The sequence below is a fragment of the Protopterus annectens genome, chromosome 15.part0 (assembly GCF_019279795.1).
Source record: "Protopterus annectens isolate FY-2018-M chromosome 15.part0, PAN1.0, whole genome shotgun sequence".
NCBI classification, from domain to species: domain Eukaryota; kingdom Metazoa; phylum Chordata; order Ceratodontiformes; family Protopteridae; genus Protopterus; species Protopterus annectens.
The window spans coordinates 182086915-182103838 of NC_056749.1; the positions used below are offsets into that span (position 1 = coordinate 182086915).

At 39.2% G+C, this 16924-nt stretch overlaps 1 protein-coding gene across 1 annotated transcript in view; it reads right to left on the reverse strand.

Moving 5' to 3' along the window:
• Positions 1 to 16924, reverse strand: part of NEXMIF (neurite extension and migration factor) — a 1441710-nt gene that overhangs the window by 773321 nt on the left and 651465 nt on the right. Inside the window, exon 3 of the mRNA XM_044057672.1 lies at positions 9353 to 9447. The gene's annotated coding sequence lies outside the window, so the exon portion shown is untranslated. The remainder of the gene's footprint in view (positions 1 to 9352; positions 9448 to 16924) is intronic.

The window sequence follows — 16924 nt, forward strand, 5'->3', positions numbered from 1 at the left end:
AGAAGGAAGGCTCTTACCATGAAAGGAACAGCAAAAAGAAATGGCTTTAGAAATCCAAGAAGAAATAGTTTGCTTGGACACAGCCAATCCTAAGGACCTAGGATGAAAATAAACAAAAAGCTGATAAGACTAAGACTTTTCGTAAATCTGATCTTGCTAGCAGACTGCAGAGAAGGGAAAATAGTGGGCAAATGAATAGACTGATTAAGGGACAACTCATTTACCACCTAGGGCACAAAAGGATTAGTATGAAGGGACACCCTGTCCTTATGAAAACCAAAATAAGGAGGGCAGGCCATAAGGACTTGAAGCTCAGACACCCATCTGGCAGAAGTAAGGGCTAACAAAAGTACAGTCTTCCAAGAGCAATTATGCAAGGAAGCTGAAGGCTCAAATGGAGCCTAGGTCAATTCTTCCAGAACAAAATTAAGATCCCAGGGAGGAGGAACATACTTCCTGGGAGGTCTAATATGTAGGATGCCTTTAAGAAATTGTTTGGCTTCAAATCTAGAAGCTAAAGGAGGTGATAAAGACAGACAAGCAGAAATAGCTGATACGTGGGCCTTAACAGAAAGATAAATCAACCCAGCATTGGGCAGTCCACACAGATGAGAACCAAAGGAACATCCAGAGAAAGTGGAACCAGATTACAAGTAAGACACCAAACAGAACACCTCTTCCATGTGGATAAAGTAGGATGTCCTAGTATTGGGTTTCTCTGCCTCCTGCAATACCTTATGCATGTCCTCATTAAAAAGGTGCTATGTGGAATCAAAATCCTATCACCCACAGTGTCAGTTGAAGATTGGACGAGTGGGAATAGATGAGAGATCCCTTGTCTTGCGTGATTAGATAACCCTGTGAGGTAACTTGTGATGACTGCTCTTAGCTAAATGCAGAAGAGGCAACCAATGCTGTCTTGGTCAAAAGGGGTTCATCAACAAGATTTTGGGAGCATCCTGTTCAATTTTGAGCATGACTTTTGGAATGAGATGAAGGGGAGGGAAGCCATAAAGAAACATCCCATTCCAAGAAAAAGGGAGGGTGTCTACCTTCTAAACAAGATGACCTGGGTCTCTGACACAAAAGAGTTAGATGTCTGTTTAGAGGGGAGGCAAAAATATCTACTTTTGGAGTACCCCACTGTTCGATAATGTCCAGAAACACATCCCTGTAAGCATCCATTCATGGGACTGAGTTATAGAAATCTGCCACAATTTTTGACCTGAAGTAATGTAAACTGCGTGAAGATGTTTCCCACACTTGGGAGTGTCAACCGGGAAAGAAGATAGGACCTTGTCCACTTCCCCATTTTTTTACATACCACATCACTGGCATAGTCTGTAAACACCTTGAGGGGTCCTGGGGAGAAGAGAGGAGAGGATGAAAAACCTGTAAAGCCAGCAGAAGAACTATCATTTCTTTGACATCGATGTGTTCTTCCTGTTGATGAAGCATCCAAACCCCCTCTGCACCTTTACGAGTAAAATGCTGCTTCCCATCCCATGTGTGAAGTGTCTGTGAACAGCTCCTTTGAGGGGAAGAGGTGGATGAAAAGGGAGACCTGGGATTGAGAGTCAACTGCTAAATCCACCACTGAAGCTCCTTCTTGAGAAGGCAGAGGAACTACAAATTTGAGGGGAATGTTAAAGCCAAAATGACTTCAGAAACCACTGAAACTTTCTCGTGGAATTTGGCCAGAGGGAGGATAGGAATAGTGGAGGTCATATACCCCAGAACTCTCAAAAAATCTATGGCCGTTAGTGAAGCCACAGGAAGAAGGGATTGAAAAAAGGAGATAAGAGCCAGGGCCTTGGGAGGATGCAGGGATGCCAGCAGAGAATCAGTCTGGATTCTGCACCCCAGAAAAACATGATCCAGAGGAGTCAGAAAGGACATTTTGAAATTTATACTGAACCCCCAAGACTTTGCAGAAGGGAAATGGCAAAACTAGAGATTTTGCAATACTGTGACTGGAGAGGATGCCTGAAACAGGAGGTCGTCCAAGAAGGGAAATGCCTGGAACCACTGTAGCCTGCAGAAAGCAATCACAGGAGTGAGGCATTTGGTGAATACCCTTGGGGCAGTAGAGAGGCCAAAGGGCAAAATCAGAGTACTGAAAATGTCAGGAAGCAACAGAGAAATGTAAAAACTTCCTGAAAAAAGGAGATAAGCATGTTTGAGATCCAGAGACACTATATAAGCTTGAGGAAGCTAAAAGGGGAACAAAGTCTGCAGGTAGAACATTCAAAAAGAAGGAGCCATCAGAAATGTATTTGGATGAGAGAAGTTTAAAATTGGTCTGCAAATACCATCTTTCCTGGGTGTAAGGAACATTCTGGAGTAAAACCCACTCCCCCTTTGGGAAACTGGAACTTCTTGAATAGTACTCTGAGTCAACCAATCCTAAAGCACCCCTGGAAAGGAGAACACCTGTTCCTGTGGGGGATGAGGAATTCCAAAAAAAAGGGGAAAGAGATTTTGAGACCATGCGGTATCCTTGATGGATAACAGACAGAACCCAGGAGTCCTGAGTAATCTTTAATCAAACAAGGAGAGAGAAAGGTAAAGAGAAAGACAAAATGTAGCTGGGAAGAATAAGGTAGTCAGACAGCACCATTCCAGTTTTTCTCTACCCTTCTCTGCTTGTGTAGCCAGTGGACTACAATCTCCAGTTCCTACATTCGCCCTAAGGCTCCTCCATTCTTCATATATGTCCCAGATCTTTTGACACCCATGGCTCTCTGAGTCAAACTTCTGCCTGACCCTGAGTGCATTATTCCCCTCCATCTCTCCTCCCTACACTTTTCATTGAGTACTGTTACCTTCCTCCAGCCTCTCTATCATATTTCTTAAATTCCCCTCTCATCTTTCTTTTTAAACTTATTGGCACCATGGCAGGCAGTTCTAGCAGCCAAGATAATGGGTACATAGGGAGCATGCATGCAGTTAACATACTAATAAAATAATAAAATGCATATACAAATAAGCCTGTATTCTAATAAGGTGTCTTTCCCTCCATTTCAGATTTATTGGATGTTAAGTTCTTCTACAAGTTTTTTTATGGTCTCTGATAAAATCGTTCTGTGGGTTACCATCTCTATTTTAATCCACCTACTAGTTTTCAGCAGACCTCTCTAGAAATCTGTGTGTGTTTCAAGTCTCCCATTCACTATTTAACACCTCCTGCTTATACCTTATTTCAGGTTTCTAGTGCAACTCTGTACTTAAATCCTTGTACATTTTTGTGGATTAACTTTCATATGCATTAGGAATCCAGTCACATTCCAAGACTTGGGTATCCATGCAGTCATAAAAATTAAGTTCTGCAAATTCTAAACTATTTTTTTCATTAGGCGCATCAGTTATTTAACCATTACATAAATTAATTTGAACTAGTTTTCATATTTCATGTTTTAAGAATATATTCAAAAAGATTTAAACATTAGCATTAAAATTCAGTACAGATAAACTGTGAATTTTGGTGCTATGACTACAAAGTTTTTTTTTTTTAATCAAAAGCCTAATAATGAGACGCTGAAACACAAATAACGAACACAAAATAATGAATGCAACACATTACTGAAACTAACAATATCCATATAATATCAAAAGTCAAGCATTATGGTAACTTTTAGGGTTAGGGTCAGCGATATGATTAGTATGCACATGTCAGCCTAATGCAAGGAGCATGTGAATTACCCTAACCATAACATTAATGCCAAGTCTATTCCTAAGCTCAAGTCCTAACACACATGCACACACACAGAGAACATAAAAAAGGCATTTACCCTGCTAAATCTACAGTTTGGCTCATAATTTATATATGCTACATTAAGTCCTTCACATTCTACTGCCCAATATAGAGACTAACATACTGGCAGGCATTTGTTTTTATCCACTATAAATCATATTAGTGGTTTAAAGAACACACTTTTTCTTACATCCCTGCATCTAGAAACGAAATATGTAGATTTAAATTATCAAAAAGGTTTTAACCACTGCAACCTCTTTTGAAGTCTTCTAAAAGGCTCTGCATGGTTCTCTTAATGTGTCAAAGACTTTGCAGACAAGTATCCAATAGTTGTGTGACAGTAGCTCACAAGTTAATGCCAGTTTAAGCTCTGTTAAATATACTACTGCACATCTACTTTTTCATTTAAAAATTTGATGTCGGCAATGCTATACATGCAGATAGAAATATCATCTGTTAATACAAGTGTTTTTCAACATAGCAGAGAGAAGGATGACTGTATAACCTCCTAACATATTTAAGTTTTTAAGATATGAAATTGTTTTCCATCAGACCTTTGCACAACAGATCTGCATTCTGTCTTACTCCAAAAGACAGATCATACATTTCATGATCAGCTTACTGGGTACAAGTTGCATTAACTATGACTGTCAGAAGGTTTGCAGCTCACATCATCACTGTCATGACTTGACCAGAACTTTTATAATTCTTGGATCATTGAAATGCAGCAAATGACCTTTGTCCATAGTACTGTATCCAATCAGATGGATTGACCTGTGGTGGTTTGGTCACATTCTCCAGAGACTTGATTTTCTTTCATATGTCTAAACTATCAAAATGTTATCAATCACCATTTTCACTTGAGATAAGGGTTTAGGCCATACGATTATATCATGGTGCAGTCCAATTTGTACATGATTTTTCTTTATGGCTTCACAGATGGTATTCGGAAACTGCCTGTGAAAAGATGCATCTTGGCTCATGGCTTGCATACCACTGCATTTCAAATCATTTTTTTTTCTAATCAAGAAGAACTTTATTAAAACATGAATATTATCAGGGACAAATCCATAATCAACAATGTTCAAATCACAAAATAACGTGACAACTGATACATTGAACCAGTTCTAACAAATACTAATTCACAAGTTAAAATTATGTACAAAGGCATTTAAAAACATTTAAAGAAAAGCTGTGACGATAAATTATTATGCAAGGGAAGGACAGCTGTGAATATTTCAGTGAAAAACACATGGACTGATTTAAGGAGGATCTCAAAAGTCTGTGTTTAAGCAAATGTGTGTGGTACCTTCTTTATTTTGCTACAACCCATATAAAAAGGTTAATAAAATATACACTCACCTCTAAATATTTATGTAGCATAAATAATGTGTTGACTTTTTTATATTAGTGAATTGCTACTAACAGCCTAAGTTATACAGCACAGCTTAAACATGTGTCCTCAGAAAGGAATTTAGTTCCCCCTTCTCTATATGAACACACCTGGCTGACTATGTTTAAGTATTAAACTTCACAATTAAAACTCTGTAAAGTACATATTGATTCGTCTGTGGAGATTTGTGAGTGTGTGTATCATTCACATTTTTTATAATATACTTCAATCAGCAGTCAGACATATCTGTTTATACTTGGTATTTCTGGCTTTATGTATACCTAACTGGTCCCCAAACAATGTGGCTTACAGAGCATCAAAGTCACAATCTACAAAATAGGAAGTTTCATTGGAAATGAGGGACAACCTATCCAATCACAGTACACTTGGAGCTTTCCATGCTTTTACCAATCCCATTGTTTTTTTCCCAATAGTTTTGCAGACTCCTTTTCTTCACCTTCATGCCTCATTCTAGATAAACACACTGGTGTTCTTAATGACAACCTCGGCTGGAAGGTAGAGTCATGTATGAGTGTAGACCAAATGATTGGAAGAGGTGGGCATAAACCCCTACGTTGGTGACAACAACCCTTGGCATGGGGCTATGGAGGAGTATGCATAAAATAGAGGAATAAGTGGTTATGTGGTCCTTCTAATGACACGTGCACATATCACTGCCAGGGGTGTGGTTAGGTTAATAATACTATCATTCCTGGGATGCCGGTGAGACCACAAAGCCCCATGGGCTGCTCAAAAGATGGTACTCCCAGATGACTCACCCGAGGGAATCTGCTGCATCTTCCACCCCCTAGGAAAAGTGTGGGTTCAAGTCTGACTAAAGAAAGCTTCGTGGCAGCAGGTACAGGGAGAAAAGTTATAAGAAATAATAGTTTTATAAACTCTTACAAAACTGCAAAAAAAAAAAAATTCACAAGCTTAACTGAGGGGAAATTGGTAAATGTACCCCTCCCCTAAAATCATTTAATTGCTTTTTTCCCTACCATTTATGGTCAGACAGGTAGGACCAGTCTTTGGTCAACTGATGCCCTAGGCAAAAGGCCTCTGCAGCACTCCCCCAACACCACCCTGTGCCCCTCTCCTGGTCTACTTACACCATCCAGATTACTGGAAAGGCACCCCTGCTGGAGAGGCGCCTTATGCGGCCGCCTAGCTGGTCTATGCCAAAGGCCGGCTATGCAGACAGGCAGTGGTACCTGCTACAATGGAGATGGGCCACTAATATCCTGAAATAGTCTGACACTGTGTGGAGTGTTTATTCTACGAATTTCCCCAGAACAGACATCAACGTCCTTATCGTTTCCCACTTCAGGGCTTGGGAAGCAAGTTTACAACTGTGCAAATGGGCTGAACCATAAAATGTATTTTTCTTGAGCTGGGCAGTGAACTGTGACTACTGTAAAGTACAAACACTTATGCAACAACCTCTGATGAAGCATATATCCACATTGTCCCTACACATTAACTCTGCCACAGTCATAAGGTACAGGCAGCACATGGTCTGACACTTAATAGGACGAAATTTTAACCAAACCTCTCTCATTTTTAATCAGAGGTGTATTTAAGGTGGGGAAAATGGTAAACAAAGTGTTAGGAGATACAATTGGCAGATTGCAAATTTGTGATTGATGCATACCAGCATTTCAAAATTTGCAACCAGAGCTGAAGCACTATAGCACTGCTTATGCAGCATAAACTGTGGCAGCTGCTTGCAACAAACATAGCAAGCAATTCAGTTTAAAAGGAGAGCGAGCCTTTCATTTTCTTTGATCTACAACTTAATGGGGGGCAAATCAGAGGATGGCACAGTTCACAAAAAATCATATAGCTACATCTGTACTCAACACTGCTGCATATAAAGCTTGTTGACTTCCACAGGTTGGAAAGTGAGGATGCAAAGCATTAACAGGTGAAACATATCAGCAGACAGAAGCAGAGGAGAGTGGTTACCTTGTACAAGCAGAGACTGATTATTCTATAAATATGTATATAGAGAGAGTGGTACACACACACACACACACACACACACACACATATATATATATATATATATATATGTGTGTGTGTGTGTGTGTGTGTGTGTGTGGCTGCAGGTACACACATTATCTTGGGTATTGTTACAAATGTTCTAAAATACTGCACTTAACTTCTGTACCTGTATTCATTTTAGATCAGTTTTACAGTCATTTTACTACACATTTTCCATTTTTTCCAACGCAGTAATGTAGTTACTGGGTGTAGTAACCAACTTATTTTTATTATAAACCTAGAACACACATTTTTCTTGTCACTTTAACTGCCGTTGATTTGCCGGCATAAGTGAGCAATCTAAACATAAGCCTATTCCAAAGGTGATGCTCTGACCACAGATGAACATGGAAGCAAGCAGTATATAACATTTTGATATCTGCAAATGTAGCATGAGGTACAGTAAGCAATTTTGAACAGACATACACCATTGTGGTAGGATAGCTTTCAAGACTCCCAAATGCTCTCCTCTTGGATGTGTGTTGAAACTGTGTAATATGCAACAACTAAAACTTTATCACACATTAGGCACATCTGAGCTTTTTTGCGTAATATTTTATGATTTGGCTGCCAAGTTGTAAACCACTTTTGACCCATATGGAAAAGTGTCAAGTACATTATTATAACTTGATGTGACAAGCTACATTTATAATACTCAAACTTATATACAACCTAAACACCATACAAAGCCTACAAAGGTTATGTCACGTAAGTTATAGAGGTAGATAAAATACAAATTTTATGACAAGCAACTGTCTTGTCCAGTACCAGAAACAACAGTATGACTCATTAAGGGCAGGACCAAGCACCATTTTCTCTCTCCCTCTAATAAGTACCGAGATGACTGCTTTGTGTATGGATATACTTAAACCTGGGGCTACTAAACACCATCTTTGGTACAGCATACAAGTTGACCGATCAGTACCAAAGCGGCAATAACACTTATGTGCGTACTGATGTACACAAGTACTCTGCATAATAAAGTGACACTTAGCGATTGAAACACAAATGTGACATGAATACCATATATTCCTAGGCTACATAAATGCTCCAAAAATCAGACAGTTAAGACAATGAAGTAGTTACTTTTCCAGGGAGAGCAATGCTCTACTACTTCAACAATGTTATCACATGGACAGTATTGCCATCTCAACTACAATCGGCCTATTTTTCAACACTGTAAACTCTACAATACAGAGGTGCAATTTGTGTTAATGAATGGACTAGATCTTTTCTTGTCATATTCTCATACTAATAATGTCAACCGATTCTTTCAAACTGGTTATCCCATAATGGGAGGGTACGCAAAGAAAGCTCAGTTTGATAATTTCCTGCCCAATGAGTAAGTTGCAATTCTTTGTTAAACAATATTCAGCTTATACCTAAATTCATTGAAAATTGATTTATATATTCCCAACCTCTACTTCTCACTCCAGAGTTAGTAACAATATGGATGGTACCCTGGAAATGGATAACATTAATCATTTCTCTTCATGGAGTCAAATTTATTAGCAGTTTCCTTTACAACCTAGTAAACTTTTAAAGCATTTCAACCAACTTAATCTAGGTCCCGACCCTTGTTTTGCAGGGCATTCCTCATCTAGACAGTTGTATATTAATTAAAAAAAAAAAAAAAAACAGAAAATTACCCAATATTTTCGGAGAACAAAATGTATAAATTTATTCTAAATACTACAGAAAACTTCAATAATATAGCTGAAATACCTCTATGAGGTAAAAATCATACAAACAACAAAAACTACAACAGTAAGCATTTTTTTAACAATAACACGAATAGAAGCATTCTAAGCTGGTTGAGGGCATGGCTTGCCTTACAAAATCTCACATGTTAATAAGAAATCTGAAAAGGTGGTAACTCTCTCCCTAAAATACAGCTACATAATGACAATGACAGTAAGGACATTACAATCTGTATTTTGTCATCTGCAGTAATTCTTGTTAACCTACATACTAGACACATTATAAAGGATAGTTTTGTTACAATAACTTAAACGTAATAAGAGGAGAAACTGATGCCATGAACCTAATACAATAGTTGTTGCCATGTTCATCAAGTGATGTACTTAAAACCATTGTACAAAATGCCATAATAAGCAACAGAAACTAGAGCAATGACAGGATGAGAACAAGCACCCTACCTGAATGCTGCTGGTGCTACGTTGGTGGAAGCTGGAACTCACAGGCAGGATTTTTCTAGCAGACAGTCCCAGAGGATAAACAGGAACATTGTGCTCTGTGGAAGGAGATAATCAGGTAAATTATAGGTTCTGCATTTAATACCGCCAATAAAGATATATGAATTATGTATCACATCCATCTGAAACAAATTGGTGTTTGACTACAGTTTAGCCACAACAGTGCTGCCTAATAAATAAATGGCTGCTATACAACTTTATGTTTTTAGGCAAGGGTGAAAAGCAGGGGAGTCATCCTCTCAGTCTCCTGAAGTATTAACTATCACAAAATACCCAGAGTACATTTCCCAACACACCTCTCCTTTTCACCTGCAGTGTTTTACTAAAAAAAAAAGCCAAACGTTTAATATTGTCCTCCACTAGTTCTGCTTCTCTAAAGGGGAAACGTGCCTCACTGTATGGTCTGTAACACCTGTCATGGTTCAAAGCCAGCTTCGGGGACAGTCTCTATTAAGATGGCTAGCAGGTCTGTAAGCACTCAGTAATATAAGGCTAATGGCCTTCCTTCTCTCTCTCTCCCTTTCTAACTATTACAAGGACTGAAAACAATGACTGCATAGGCATGCAGGAGTACACAGCTTTGTGGGCTTTTCTCTTAGGACAACAATACATCACAGTACTGTTGCCACTTCTAACCATGCAATACTACAAGTGGCAGAAAATACACTGCAGTGGCAAGGCTTGTTCCTGATGAGATCTTTAAGGAAAATCCCTGCATTGTAAGGCATAATTTCATTAACTTACTTTACTGGGTAAAGTTTACAAGATAACAGTCATTTTACACTAGTCTTTCCACAGTGTAACCACATCTTCTGAACTGGAATTCAGTAAAAGAAATTAGCAGAGTGGCTTCTTATAATGTGGTCTTAATACTGACTTTATGCTATGTAGTACTTAAAATAGCAAAATGTGTCATTATAAAATGACACAATCAGAATGGGAAACATAGTATATTATGAAAACTTCAGTAACACAGACCTCTGAACTCATATACACCAATTCCAGGGTTAAATAGACACAAAGAAAGGAGAAACCTCCTGAAAGAAAGGTCACTGCCAGTATGCACATATTCAGGCAATTCCCAGCCCCTCCAAAATTCAAGTCAAAAACATCAAGCACCAGGGATTCTGAGCTTTATTGCAAACTGGGCTGGCTGTGCGAGAATCCTAGATCATATTCCAAATGAGAAAGGAATACACACTCACCTATGACAGAACTAGCATTTGGGGAAAGAAAGTTTTTTTTTTCCAAGAAAAGGAAGTGGTTTGTTTACTTTTGCCTTTGTAATTTGAATGCACTGTTGGAAGTGTAGGGTCATGTATAACCATATCCCTGGTTATCTGGAATGTTCTTCTGTTTGTATGGTTAATGTATTGCTAAATATGACATACTGGTTTTGTGGGTACCAAACAGCATGGCCTTTTTGTGTGTTTAGTATGAAGTGGTGGTTGAATAGCCAGTTGATCAGTGTTAGTATTTAATGTTCAAATTTAGATTTAATTTTTAGAACAGCTTATGTCTGCTCTGTAAAGTATCACCTTGTTCTATACAGGATAATTGGGAATTGTGCCAGGACTGCAGGGAAATTAATGAATCCTGAGAATAGAGGTGATTGCATTGAACCTTGAGGTACCCCTTTGATGGGTGAGTTAAAGTAGAGCAGGTGGTACCTATCTGAACTTTGACTGGACAATTTTGTGAGGAGTTAAACCATTCAATAGCCCTGTAACTGATTCTTCAAGAGAGTAAGGATAATAATAGACTGTGGTGTACTAAATAAAATGCATTAATGAAATCAATTGATCAAGTCCCTGTGCGTAAGCCTTTGTTCATGTTTTACAGGATATCATCTGTCAGTTTGTACAGAGTAGTCAATATATATGCTCCTGTCTGCCCAGGTGACAGAATTATGTAAGATTTAATATACTCTACAAGTTGGTTGTAGACGAATTTCTTTAGGAATTTGGTGAGGGAAGGTACAAAAGAAACTGGATGAAAGTCATTGTGAATTTTGGGCAACAGTTTTACAATGGCTGCTTTCCATTCTGTGGGCATCGTAATTATTCAGAGACAACATTGTAGAAGTGTTTAAAGATTTATAGGATGGAGGTCAGACAGGAAATAATAAACCAAGCATCTGTAGGGACATTACTGGGGGCTTTGCCAAGACATGCTTCAATATCGTTTGTTATTAGTGCTTTGAAACAAATGCCTGCATAGCGGGTCTTTGCTTTGTAAAGAAATACAGAACAGCCCAGTGAATATTCTGTCCTTTAAAAAGGAAAAAAAAATGCTTGAAATATTTCATGTAATTCAAGTAAATGCAGTGTGTTTATTTAAAAAAAAAAATGGTCGGAAAACACCAATTCCTAGCCATCTAAGAAGTGGCATGTTATCATCAAGTACAGCAAAGAAAGTCATCATGCTTTGCAGTGAAAGTGTTGGGCACTTAAGATCATTCTGACTGGTGGCCATTTCTAAATAGTTCCACCTTGTTAGTAATAGCCAGCTATAGAAGCCGAGACATTGAGGTTACAAACAGCTGAAACTGACTGATCAACAAGCACCTTTGAAGTTAGTTTGACACAGCTTCATAAACATGCACCTAAAGTTTTCCTTTATAGGTTCATAGGTGTTTACTAAGCTAACGACCACAAGGGCCTTTTTAAGTGTAGCCATGCATCCCAAATCTCTGACTAGTTCTGATACCCTTGAGAAGTGTAAACAGGGGCTTGGGAGATGAAACATTTACAAGCTAGGGCCTGTGAGATAAACCATTTACAGCTTTGTCTGTGTCCATTAGAGACATAGGTGCCAAACCAGGGATGAATTTCCTGATCGTCATCCAATTGTCCAGCCTGCACTTGAAATGGGTTAGGGAGGAACTCTGTTTCATATACATGGGGAGCCTGTTCCAGAGAAGGGGTAGTCTCTGGGATACATACCTGACTCTCCAGCAGGTCTTAGTTATATCACAGGCAAGGTTTAAGTCTTTAGAATGGGTAATTCTGGTGCTGTTTGTTTTGCGGATATGCAGGAGGTCCATCAGAGTGGGGTCTGACAATACTCTGTATGTCAGGCATAGATCTCCCATCAAAAGCCTGTAGGAGACAGAATATAGGGATAGAGCATTGAGGTGGTCTTCATAAGACATTTTACTTGAGCCCTGTATTTTTTTTTAGTGAGGAACCTCTGTGGATGTTCCAATTGTTGGATATGCCTGGTTAGGTACATACCAAAAGGGGCACTGTACTCAATGATAGGTCTGATGAATGCCAAATACAGTGAAACATTGACTTCCTTGGACTTACATGCCATACCTTTGTTTATAAGTTGAGCAATAGGATGATTTCCTCACAACTGTAGACACGTGATGGTCAAAGGCCAGGACTATTGGGTCAACTCTAAGGGGTGTGTTATCAATATAATAGTTACCAGGGGTGGATGACTTCCCGAAGGATACTATTATGCATTTCTTGGCATTCAGTTTTAGGCCATGGCTCTGACACCAGTTGTTTTGTCTGTGTCAGCCCCTCCTGTAGAACATTTGTGTCAATGTGAGATTCAATTACAGATCTTAATTTGCAATCATCTGCAAATTTAGTCAGCCAGATATCACTGACATTGGCCTTGACTTCTGAGAAGTAATTGCCAAAAAGGAGTGGTCCAAGAACTGATCTCTGAGTGACTCCACTTGTGACTAGCCTCTTTGCAGAGGTGGACTCCCCAGTTCTAACTTCCTGGGTCCTGTCTGTGAGCCATTTAGCTATCCACTGGGTGACATGAGTTTGTACCTAACCTCTTGAGTTTGTTAATGTCCGAGTGGGGTATTGTGTCCAATGCCTTGGCCAGGTCAAGGTAGGCAGTGTGAACCATTCTGCATTCATCCATTGCTTTGGTGACCTTTTCAAAGTTGTCCACCAGGTTGAGTAGGCATGATCTGCCCTTGATGAAATCAAACTAGGCTGGATCCAGTGTCTGAAGGTTTACTATACCACTATTGATCACTTCCATGATAACTCTTTCCAAGGCTTTACATACAAGACTAGTGAGACTTATGGGTCTATAGTTTCCAGGGTCTGTAGATTGCCCACTTTTGTGCAGAGGGATGAGTGTTGCTGTTCTCCATTCATAAGGCACAAAGCCTGTTTGGAGGCTATAGTTAAACAGCAATTTCAGAGGCCCTAATAGGTCATGTTTCATGCTATTTAGAAGACATTCTGGGATACTGTCTGGGCCTATTGATGTAGTGTGTTCTTGGTCTTAGAGCATTAAGGACCTGTACTCTAGTGATAGGTAGGGGAGCTGTATTTGATGGTATTTCCTGAGGGAAGGTTGAGGGGGGAAGAGTGGCTCAGTATAGGTGGCTCCATTTACAACGATCCTGCGCACAATTGTGGACTGTCTTTGAGGTTGCAGATATAGGTAAAGAATGCCTTGTGGTTGTCTTTGGCCTGGGAGGCCAAATTCACTTCAAATTTGGCTTTGGTGGACTTTATTTGTCCTCTGTGATGTTGGTTTAGTTTGACAAGAGTGCTTTTATCCTGCTGGGTGCTGCACCCCCTCCTAATGCACCTCCTATGTTTTGCCATGACTTTCTTCCTTCTGTTATACAGCCTCCTGATTTTTGATTCCACCAGGGTGGCTTGTTTTTTGAGTTAGTTTTGTACTTCTTACTGATGGGTACAACTGCCTCTATGCAGCTATTAACATGCTTGTACAGGGTTTCTGTGAACTGTTCTGCACAGGCAGCAGTGTTCTCAGGGTTTATGGAGGCTTGAATTTTGCCAGGTTATCACTATGGCAGGAGATTAGCCTTAGAATAGTTCCTGAATATTCCAGGTTTAGCTGTGGGTTCAAGTTTTATTTTTACTTCAAAGGAGACCATTCTGTGGTCTGACCTTACCAGGGAAGGCATTACAGTAGGGGGTGTGCAACACTCTCATATTAGTGAGGACCAGATCCAGTATGGCTGCACACCTGGTTGGTGTACTGACCATCTGGTTCAGGGAGTTTGTTTATAAAATCCAGGAATCTCTGCCTTGTACTATTGGCATCATACAGGATTCCCAGGTAACAGTAGGGTAATTAAAGTCGTCCATAAATATGGTATTAGGTTGGATGGTGTTTCTAATAAGTTAAAATTCATGGTATGGGTTTCCTGGGTCATACAGGGGGTATCTATAGCTGGCAAGGAAGTGATACTGGATTTTGCCTATGGTGATTTGAACATGGAGAAGCTCAAGTGCATTGTCCTGTCTGACCAGCCTTGAGGTATATTTATTTTTGATGTAAATAAAGACACCTCCAACTTTAGTGTCTGTCTGTGTAGCAGCTTGTCTAAATGTGTGGAAGGCATTATAACCTTGCACTGTTGGTGTTCTCCCCGTGGCTTTAAACCATGTCTTAGTGACTGCACAGACATGGTCATTCTTTAGGGTAAAGAGAGTTTCTAGGGAGTGGAGTTTTTTGTTTAGTCTCCTAGCACTGAGCTTTAATACCTTTAGATTTTCTTGGTTTTCATTTGCTTATTTTCTTTTATGAATATAGCTGCAGGAGTATTGTGGGTGCAGTACATGCTTCATAAACAAGAGATTAACTAAATAAAAGTCTGCTTTGTAATCTAAATGGAACAAATAATGAAAGGGACACTTCCTTGTATTTTTTTTTTTTGTGAACAAAACACTATCACTGAAGTGCCATTTCAATGGCACTATATAACATACCCCAGAGGTTGTGAGATCCTAGAGTATGTTAAGAAAGGGGGTGCATAAGGCAGTTTCGATTGTTAGACAGTGTGGGCTTTTCACTTCATCTAGGCCATAGTTATTTTATTTTTGATGGGTCAGTGAAACAGGATGTCACTGCTCAGCATCTCCACCAAAACCCACTGCCTTCCCAGAAAGTAAGCCAACATTTTCATAGACTATAAAACAAAATTCTATAATGAACAAAAAATGTAATATTTAAAAACAATTTTGGCAATTATACGGGTTAGTTAGAAAACAGAACTGGATCTCGTCCTTCCAGGTTCCAAGAAGGCCCAATGTGAGAAGTCTGCATAAATTCTACCGATTAAATATCTATACACATATCTATATCTATCTGCACATGCTTGTATAACTTGCTATGGGCTGGCACCCCCTTCTGAAGGGATTTCTATGTCATACACCCCTGTTTGCTGGTAAAGGCTCAATTCTCCCTGCAACACCTGGTAACCAAGAGAAAAATTAATTAATGTAAAAGCGAAGTGTCAGGTGAATGTAGAAAAACAACATACTATAGCGATAACCCACGCCTAGGTGTGGGTAATGCTGGATTTACCCACGGTTGGCATGGTTTGTACCCGAGGGAAAGCCCCGAGGCACCAAACAAAGCCAACTGTGGGTAAATACAGCATTACCCACACCCAGAAGTGGGTTATTGCTATTATACCATAACATTATTTAAGAAAAGAAACTATTACTTTTCTTAAATAATGGCATAGTATAATGCCTGTTTACTGCCCTTCCGCAGATGTCTGTGGGCAAAAGCAACGGAGAAAGCAAGATCTCCGTTGCTTTTTTTTTTTTACTGTTTCACTATGTTAAATGGGTTTAACATAGCGAGACAGCTTTAAAATAAGCAACAGAGATGTCCGTTGCTTATTTTAAAACTGTCTCGCTATGTTAAACTCATTTAACATAGCGAAACAGTAAAAAAGGCAACAGAGATCTTGCTTTCTCCGTTGCTTTTTTTTAAAACCTGTCTCGCTATGTTAAATGGGTTTAGCATAGCAAGACAGCTTTAAAATAAGCAACGGAGATCTCCGTTGCTTATTTTAAAGCTGTCTCGCTATGTTAAACCCATTTAACATAGCGAGACAGTGTTTCAAAAGTAAAGTTATACTAATGGAAAAAAGTCCGGGCGACCGGACCTTTTTCCATTAGTATAACTCGATTTACAATGTGCACGCTGGCCAATCAGCGTGCACATTTTGGGGGGGTCATGGTATAATAAGTAATACTTTTCAGATATATTATTCAGATAAGTACAGTGAAAGACTGAATGTAGTAACTGCGAGCTTGCTGAATTACATAAATAACATCACACGCTGATCGCCCAGAATGTCAAACATTTCTGCAGGACAATAATGGAGAAAATATTTAACGTTGCAAATTTAAAGTGGAATAGATAACTAGCTAAGAATATAAAAAAGCTTTGAAGGCAGCAGATAAAATATAAAGGTCTGACTTATTACTACTGAGAAAGCAAAAGACTTTCAGTTTGAGAACTATGCAGATACGAAGTCTGAAATGTCCTTCAAAACTTACTTTCAAATAATGCAAACACAACTGAGAACTCTTTAATGTTCTCCTTTAGGCTACACTTGAGGTCAGTTTTCATTTATGCAAACTTCTACCATTGCAGCTATGGCACAATTTAACTGTTGTTTACGTCCTACCTGATATGAACTCATAATACATAAAACAGCTTAATAAGATGCACTTCTCCCCTTAGCAAAGCAGCTAAATG